The sequence below is a fragment of the Puma concolor genome, chromosome D2 (genome assembly GCF_028749965.1).
Source record: "Puma concolor isolate L17-30 chromosome D2, mPumCon1.1.hap2, whole genome shotgun sequence".
NCBI lineage: Eukaryota > Metazoa > Chordata > Mammalia > Carnivora > Felidae > Puma > Puma concolor.
In genome coordinates, this window is record NC_141677.1 from 22,589,845 (window position 1) to 22,598,631 (window position 8,787).

Below are 8,787 nucleotides of genomic sequence, written 5' to 3' on the forward strand. Positions count from 1 at the left end.
CATCCATTTTGAATTTATTTTTGTGTTTGGTTTAAGAATGTGGTCCAATTTCATTCTTCTGCATGTAGCTCTCTGGCTTTCCCGGCATCATTTCTTGAAGAGACTGTCCTTTTCCCATTGGACATTCTTTCTTGCTTTGTTGAAGATTAATTGACCATATAGTGGTGGGTTTATTTCTGGATCATCTCTTCTGTTCCATTGATCTGTGTGTCTATTTTTGTGCCAGTATCATACTGTTTTGATTACTACAGCTTTGTAATATAAATTGAAATCCAGAATTGTGATGCCTCCAGCTTTGCTTTTTCTTTTTCAAGATTGCTTTGGCTATTTTGGAAGTCTTTTGTGATTCCATGCAAATTGTAGGATTGTTTGTTTTAGTTCTATGAAAAATGCTGTTGGTATTTTGATAGGGATTGCATTAAATGTGTAGATTGTGGGGCGCCTGGGTGGCTCAGTTGTTAAGCCACTGACTTAGGCTAAGGTCATAATCTCGTGGCTGGTGAGTTTGAGCCCCATGTGTGGGGCCCTGTGCTGTCAGCTCAGAGCCTGCAGCCTGCTTCTGATTCGGTGTCTCCCTTTCTCTGTGTTCCTCCCCTGCTCATGCTCTGTCTCTCTCTCTTTCAAAAATAAATAAACATTTGAAAAATGTGTAGATTGCAAGGGATGGTGGGGGAGCAAACAGGGTGGCTGAGGCTGCTGCCTCCACCTGCCAGAACTTTCCTGTTGGCCAGAGCTGGAGGGACCAAGGGACTAGGAGGACCTCAGGCGTGCATCAGCAAACCTTCCATCAGGGTCACTAACTCGCCAGTAGCATGCTCTAGGAGCACCATGCTGCGTGTGCTCTCTCCTCCACCTGTGTTTCTTTGTGTGCTCCTCTAGGAAGCACATTCTCTAGTGTCCTGGCTGACAGGGCTATGGGCGTCCGGGCAGTGGCCTGGCTGTTCCTCTGGGAGGTGGCTGGGCTCACCGGCATACCAGCCACGGCCTACACTGCTATCTCCCACTGACCCTGGCATAAGGACTCTTGCTCTGAAATTATTTTGAATAAGTTTTGAAAGATGGGTCCCATAGAGACCTTTTAATAACAGTGAAATTTGGAGAAATTGTTGAGGACTGATGGACCTGCCAACTCTTAATTAAACAGTACATCCTGGACTTTTTGTGGATCCATGAGTTAGCTTCATTATGACAGAGAAACATAACAGAGGCAATGCTGGTTTCAGAAAATTTTAATATAGGAGCTCCCAATTAGTAGTCCAAAAAATCTAAAGTTCTAATATATGCCAGACAAGACTCACAGTGTATTGTTGCCAAGCTTTTTCACCTGTGCACTATTGCTATCATCGACCATGTAGTAAAGATGGAAAAACCTTTATTGCAGTCAATAACCTGGATTTATTGATGTATTGTCACCAAGAATTTCCAATTTTGAAATGCTGGGCTCAGTCCGAAGTGGCAGTTCCTTGTGCCTTGAAGAAAAAGGACATCTGCCAAAGGAGCAATCTGAAATCTAGATCAGTATATAAGAATGTGGCTTTACAGGTTCCAGTGAGACCGGCCCTACACACCTCTTCAGTAGGTTCTGTGACTCTGCTCATTACCATCCCATGTTCTACTTTGGTCCTTGTGGCTGTTTTCAAATATGCCCATTTCCCCTGTAAGCTATACGGAGTTAAATGCTTTCCATAAACTAAAATAAGATCTATTTACTTATCTTCATTTCGGTTAGGAAAAGGAATTGTTTTATGGATTAGAGACAAATTATTCTCATTTTGTGAGTAGAAACACTTTAATTTCAGCTAAAAATGGAGAAAATCCTCACAAACAAGAATAGATAATTTGAAAGAAAAAAATAAAATGTGTAGATTTCTTTGGGTAGTATAGACATTTTATTGATATTTGTTCTTCCAATCCTTGAGCATGAAATATCTTTCCATTTCTTTGTGTGCTCTTCAACTTCTTTCATCAGTGTTTTATAGTTTTCAGAGTACAGATCTTTTACCTTTTTAGTGAGGTTTATTCCTAGATATCTTACTATTTTGGGTGCAGTTGTAAATGAGATTTTTTTTTTTAATTTCTCTTTCTACTCCTTCATTACTGGTGTATAGAAATGCAACAGGTTCTGTGTGTTGATTTTGTATCCTGCAATTTTACTGAATTCTTTTATCAGTTCTAGTAGTGTTCTGGTGGAGTCTGTCGGGTTTTCTATACATAGTATCATGTCATCTGTAAATAGTGAAAGTTTTACTTCTTTCTTATCAATTTGGATGCTTTTTATTTCTTTTTGTTGTCTGATTAATGTGGCTAGGACTTCCAGTACTATGTTGAATAAAAGTGGTGAGAGTGAACATCCTTGTTTATTCCTGACCTTAGGGGAAAGATTCTCAGGTTTTCCCCATTGAAGATGATGTTAGCTTGTGGGGTTTTCATATATGGCCTTTATTATGTTGAGGAATGTTCCCTCTAAACCTACTTTGTTGAGGGTTTTTATCATGAAAGGATGTTGTACCTTTTTTTTTTTAAGTTTATTTATTTTTATTGAGAGAGAGTACCAGCAGGGGAGGGACAGACAGAGAGGGAGTCCCAGCCGTCCCAGGATGTTGTACTTTGTAAAATGCTTTTTCTATGTCTATTGAAATGATCATATGATTTGGGGCGCCTGGGTGGCTCAGTCAATTCAGTGTCTGACTCTTGAGTTCAGCTCAGGTTATGATCCTAGGGTCATGGGATCGAGCCCTGCATAAGGCTTTGCACTGAACATGGAGCCTGCTGAAGATTCTCTTTCTCTCTCCTTCTGCCCATCTCCCCCACATGTGTTTTCTCTCTAAAATAAAAAATAAATAAAATATAATAGAATAAATAAATTCTCAAAAAAAATAAATGATCATATGGTTCTTAATATTTCTCTGATTAATGTGATATCACATTGATTGCGAATATTGAACCATCTTTTCAACCCAGGAATAAATTCCACTTGATTTTGGTGAATGATTTTTTAAATGTATTATTAGATTCGGTGTGCTAGTATTTCGTTGAGAATTTTTGCATCTACGTTCATCAGAGATATTGGCCTGTAGTCTTCTCTTTTTGTGGTGTCTTTATTTGGTTTTGGTATCAAGGTAATGCTGGTCTCATAGAATGAATTTGGAAGTTTTCCTTCCTTTCCTATTTTTTGGAATGGTTTGAGAAGAATAGGTATTAACTCTTCTGAGATGTTTGGTAAAATTTGCCTGTGATGGCATCTGGTCCTGAACTTTTGTTTGGAGTTTTTTGATTACTGTTTCAATTTCCTTGCTGATAATCAGTCTGTTCAAAATTTCTATTTCTTCTTGTTTCAGTTTTGGTAGGTTACATGTTTCTAGAAATTTATCCAATACTTCTAGTTGTCCAATTTGTTGGCATATAGTTTTTTGTAATATTTTCTTATAATTGGTTGTTTTCCTGTGGTGTTTGTTGTTTCTGCTCTCTCATTTGTGATTTTATTAATTTGAGTCTTTCTCCTTTTTTCTTGATAAATTTGGCTAGAGGTTTATAAATCTTATTGATTTTTTTTTTCAAGGGATCAGCTCCTGGTTTCATTGATTTGTTCTATTGTTTTTTGTTTGTTTTTTTCTATATCATTAATTTCTGCTCTAATCTTTATTATTTCCTTCCTTCTGCTGATTTTAGTTTTGTTTGTTGTATTTTTCTAGCTCCTTTAGGTGTAAGGTCAGGTTGTATTTGAGATTTTTCTTACTTCTTTAGGTAGGCGTTTATTGCTATAAACTTGCCTCTTAGAACTGCTTTTGCTGTATTGCAGAGGTTTTGAAAGATTGTGTTTTCATTCTCCTTTGTTTTCATGTACTTTTTGATTTTTTCTTTGGTTTTTTGATTGACCCATTCAGTGTTTTTTGTACGTTATTTAACCTCCATGTATTTGTGGTCTTTCCATATTTTTTCTTGTGATTTAATTCTAGTATCGTGGCATTGTGGTCAGAAAAAGTGCATGGCATGACTCTGATCCCTTTGAATTTGTTGAGACTTGTTTTGTGGCCTAATATGTGAGCTCTTGTGGAGTGTTCTATGTGCACATGGAAAGAATGTGTATTCTGTTTTAGGATAGAAAGTTCTGAATATATTTGTTAAATTCATCTTTTGTAGTGTGTTATTCAAAGCCATTGTTTCCTTGTTTATTTTATGTTTCGATGATCATCCATGGATGTACATAGGGTGTTAAAGTCTTCTACTATTATTGTATTATTATTGATTAATTCCTGTATGTTTGTCATTAACTGTTTTATGTATTTAGTTGTTCGTATGTTGGATGTATAAATATTTACAATCGTTATATCTTATTGTTGGGTTGTCCCCTTTATCATAGTTCCCCTCTTTATCTCTTGTTTTAGTCTCTGTGTGTTTTTCTTGTATTTTTATTTCACTTATTTTTTAAATTTACATCCAAGTTAGTTAGCATATAGTACAACAATGATTTCAGGAGTAGATTCCTTAATGCCCTTACCCATTTATTCCATCCTCCCTCCCACAACCCCTCCGGAAACACTCTGTTTGTTCTCCATATTTAAGAGTCTCTTCTGTTTTGTCCCCCTCCCTGTTTTTATATTATTTTTGCTTCCCTTCCCGTATGTTCATCTGTTTTGTCTCTTAAAGTCCTCATATGAGTGAAGTCATATGATATTTGTCTTTCTCTGACTGACTAATTTCACTTAGCATAATACCCTCCAGTTCCGTCCACGTAGTTGCAAATGGCAAGATTTCATTCTTTTTGATTGCTGAGTAATACTCCATTGTGTATATATACTACATCTTCTTTATCCATTCACCCATCAATGGACATTTGGGCTCTTTCCATACTTTGGCTATTGTTGATAGTGCTGCTATAAACATTGGGGTGCATGTGCCCCTTTGAAACAGCACACCTGTATATTCCTTGGATAAACACCTAGTAGTGCAATTGCTGGGTCATAGGGTAGTTCTATTTTTAATTTTTTGAGGAACCTCCATACTGTTTTCCAGAGTGACTGCACCAGTTTGCATTCCCACAAGCAGTGCAAAAGAGATCCTTTCTCTGCATCCTTTCCAACGTCTGTTGCTGCCTGAATTGTTATTGTTACAGGTGTGAGGTAGTATCGCATTGTGGTTTTGATTTGTATTTCCCAGTTGATGAGTGATGTTGAGCATTTTTTCATGTGTCAGTTGGTCATCTGGATGTCTTCTTTGGAGAAGTGTCTATTCATGCCTTTTGCCCATTTCTTCACTGGATTATTTGTTTTTTGGGTGTTGAGTTTGGTAAGTTCTTTATAGATTTTGGATAGTAACCCTTTATCTGATATGTCGTTTGTAAATATCTTCTCCCATTCTGTCGGTTGCCTTTTAGTTTTGCTGATTGTCTCCTTTGCTATGCAGAAGCTTTTTATTATAATGAGTTCCCAAAAGCTCATTTTTGCTTTTGTTTTCCTTGTCTCTGGAGACGTGTTGAGTAAGAAGTTGCTGCAGCCAAGATCAAAGAGGTTTTTGCCTGCTTTCTCCTCAAGGATTTTGATGGCTTCCTGTCTTACATTTAGATCTTTCATCCATTTTGAGTTTATTTTTGTGTATGGTGTAAGGAAGGGGTCCAGGTTCATTTTTGTGCATGTCACTGTCCAGTTTTTCCAGCACCACTTGCTGAAGAGACTGTCTTCATTCCATTGGGTATTCTTTCCTGCTTTATCAAAGATGAGTTGGCCATACTTTTGTGGGTCCATTTGTGGGTTCTCTATTCTGTTCCATTGATCTGAGTGTCTGTTTTTGTTCTAGTACCATACTGTCATGATCATTACAGCTTTGTAATACAGCTTGAAGTCTGGAAAAATATGGAAGTTCCATGAGTTTGCATGTCATCCTTGTGCAGGGGCCGTGCTAATCTTCTTTGTGTCATTCCAATTTTAGTATATGTGCTGCCAAAGTGAGTACGTTAGTCTTTGTTTTAAAGTGTATTTTGTCTGATACAAGTCTTTTCCTTTCTCTTCTTGCCCATACTACTTAGGATGTTGGTTTGACCACCATACAGAGTCAAAATAACAGAGGCTCTGTCAGAATTAAAGTTTACTTCTCTCTCACAGTAATATGATGGTAGGCAGATGGTCCTGGGTTTATAGGAAGTTTTGTTCCTTGAGGACATCCAGGGACCTGGGTTCCTTCTGTTTTGTTGTTCCACCATTCCTTGGGTTTTACCCTCCTCCAGATATTTGAAACTGGTTTATCCGCCCCCATGGAAGGGGGAAAAGGGAGTAGAGACCAGGGGACTCACTTTTAAGACAGGGAGTTTTAAAGAGTTGCATGTGTCACCCCTGCTTACATTCTATTGGCCAGTACTTAGGTCAGTCCTGTGGTCAAGGCTAGGTGGAAGGGATGTTGTGCTATGCAATCTCTACATGGGCAGGGAAATGATATTACAAAAATATAGAAAGAGTGAATGAGTATTGGGGAGACATTTAGCAATATCTTATATTCTTTCAAGTCACACCTCTCCCCTCTCAAAAATATGCCCTTGCATTCTCTCTATTTAAGGAAGAAAAGTGGGTCTTTCTTGTACCAGAAAGAGAGAGCCACATCAGACTTTGCATGGAGGCAGTGTTAACAGTGGTGGGGTGTGTCTGGTGGTGAACATCCCTGGAACAGTATGTAAGTCCTAAGAACACACCTGGAGGCAGGGGAGGTTGGTAAGCTGCAGAGGTGCTGACAGCAAAATTTGGCTGCTTCACAAAGAACTGCCAAGAGCAAGTTCTTTGTCTAAGCCCTGGTTTATCTAACTCTAAGCCTAAAAACCATTCTGCCAAAACCATTTTGCTTTCTCTCTAAGATTATAAACACTTGAAGTCAGTGCAAGTGTCCTTATTATGCAAGGATGAGTGCATTTTTTACAAATGACATTGTGCTTCGGAAAGCAAGTTCAACTCTGATGTTTGCCAAGGTAAATAGTTCATTTATTAGAAATAAAGAGCCAATGTATCTCATCCTTAACTGAATTTAAGTGAAGTAAGCTGAAATTCCTTTGTTCTTGACAGGACACTGATATGCATTTTCATCTCCTTTTCTGTGCTATTGATATTTTGAGTGTGTACAACTCTTTAAACTTGTTTCCTCTTGCCAGTAAAGTTTGAAGCAATTAAGCACACTACCCTTCTTTATTAATCTTTCACATATGGGGAGAGCAAGAAATATAGAGAACATTTTTATTTCCTGGGAGCTTTATTTCTAGATCCCTTATTTTCTGTCTGAAAGAATGGTCTTTGATTTCCTCTAAGTCAAAAACAACCAAAGTAAGAAGTTTTGTACAGGATTTAAATGCGACTGAAGTTGTGTTAGAAGCTTGCAAACAGGCATCAGGAAGGAGCCTGGGTTTGATTCTGATTTTGCTGCTTTTACTAATTGTGTGAATTTAGGTTAGTCACTTGACCTCTTTGAGGCTCATAGTCCTTGTCCAAAAAGTAGGAAAAATGATCTGTACCCCATTTGGGTTGTTATTTGAGTTAAATCATAGTTACACTGCTTACTAACTGTGTGGCCTTAGTTAAGTTACTAAAGCTCTCATGTCTCAATTTCCTCATCCATAACATGGGGCAATAATAGTACCTGCTACATAAAGTTTTCAGGAGTGCTTAGAACAGTGCCTGGGACATGGTAAGCTTTATATAAATGTTAGCTGCTGTTGCTCTTCTGTGACTATGTAATAGCCACCTGTGTGCACTGGGCTTGGCTAGGACATTGACAAGATAAGAAAGGGAATCGGTTTCCAGTCTGGTTGTTCAGTGCAGGCTGGCATTCTTAAGGGTTCCTATACTTATAGGGAGCAGTGACTGTGGAAACTGCTCAGAGGCGAGAGCTACACTAACCTTTCAAGGTAACTGCTGATGATGCATCAGAGAGAGCACAGTGCCACAAAATTTTGCTGAAAAAGGAAAAAATCTTACAGTGCAAATATATTTTTAGGGGCAAAATGCCACAAATGTATAAATAGGAATAATCCCACAGGTGGATTCTGGTGAAATCCATCCAGTGATATGTCTTATTTCTTTTAAACATTCTTATTCTGGGGGTGCATGGGTGGCTCAGTCAGTTAAGCCTCCAGCTTCATGAAGTTCAGGTCATGACCTTGCAGTTCGTGGGTTCAAGCCCGGCATTGGGCTCTGGGCTGACCACTCAGAGCTTGGAGTCTACTTCAGATTCTGTGTCTCCCTCTCTCTCTGCCCCTCCCCCCACTCATGCGCTCTCTCTCTCTCAAAATGAATAAACATTAAAAATTTTAAACATTCTTATTCTGTTCCTTATTATTATTTTGAATTTTATTCCTTATAGCCCTTTTTAATGTCAACCCCATCCTCCTCTTCAGGTGCATGGTTTATTTTCCTTCATCTATAAAGAACCATTTCTGGGATGAGGGGTTCAAACAATACAAAGATGCAGATCTGCATGTTAACAGAAAATAGAAGGTAAAATGTTTCACAGGGGACTCTTATCAGACTCTATTTTAGGGAGATTTCACTCAAAAGGCTACCCAAATATGCACAATTCTTCTACACCCCCCTCCAACTGACTCATTTCCCCCTACTTTTCAAATTCAACATCTTCAAAGACATTTAGTTCAAGAAATAGGGGCAGCATCAGATTTGAGAAAACATGCATTTTTTAGCTCAGAAAACTGTGTTGTCATTTTTCTTTTAGCTTTCTTTAAGTTATTTCCTTGATCCTGGAAGAAGGTGGAGATTTACAACACATTTTATTGGTACTTTTCTCCATCACACAGATGAT

At 38.2% G+C, this 8,787-nt stretch overlaps 1 non-coding gene and 1 pseudogene across 1 annotated transcript; one reads left to right on the top strand and one right to left on the bottom strand.

Annotated features, from left to right (window-relative positions):
* The first annotated feature begins 905 nt into the window (after positions 1 to 905).
* On the top strand, positions 906 to 1,689 carry LOC112854410 (GPI alpha-1,4-mannosyltransferase I, stabilizing subunit pseudogene; annotated as a pseudogene).
* A 4,154-nt stretch (positions 1,690 to 5,843) lies between these two features.
* On the bottom strand, positions 5,844 to 5,949 carry LOC112854928 (U6 spliceosomal RNA). The gene has a single exon (XR_003223000.1). It is a non-coding gene; the product is annotated as a U6 spliceosomal RNA (small nuclear RNA).
* Positions 5,950 to 8,787: the final 2,838 nt, after the last annotated feature.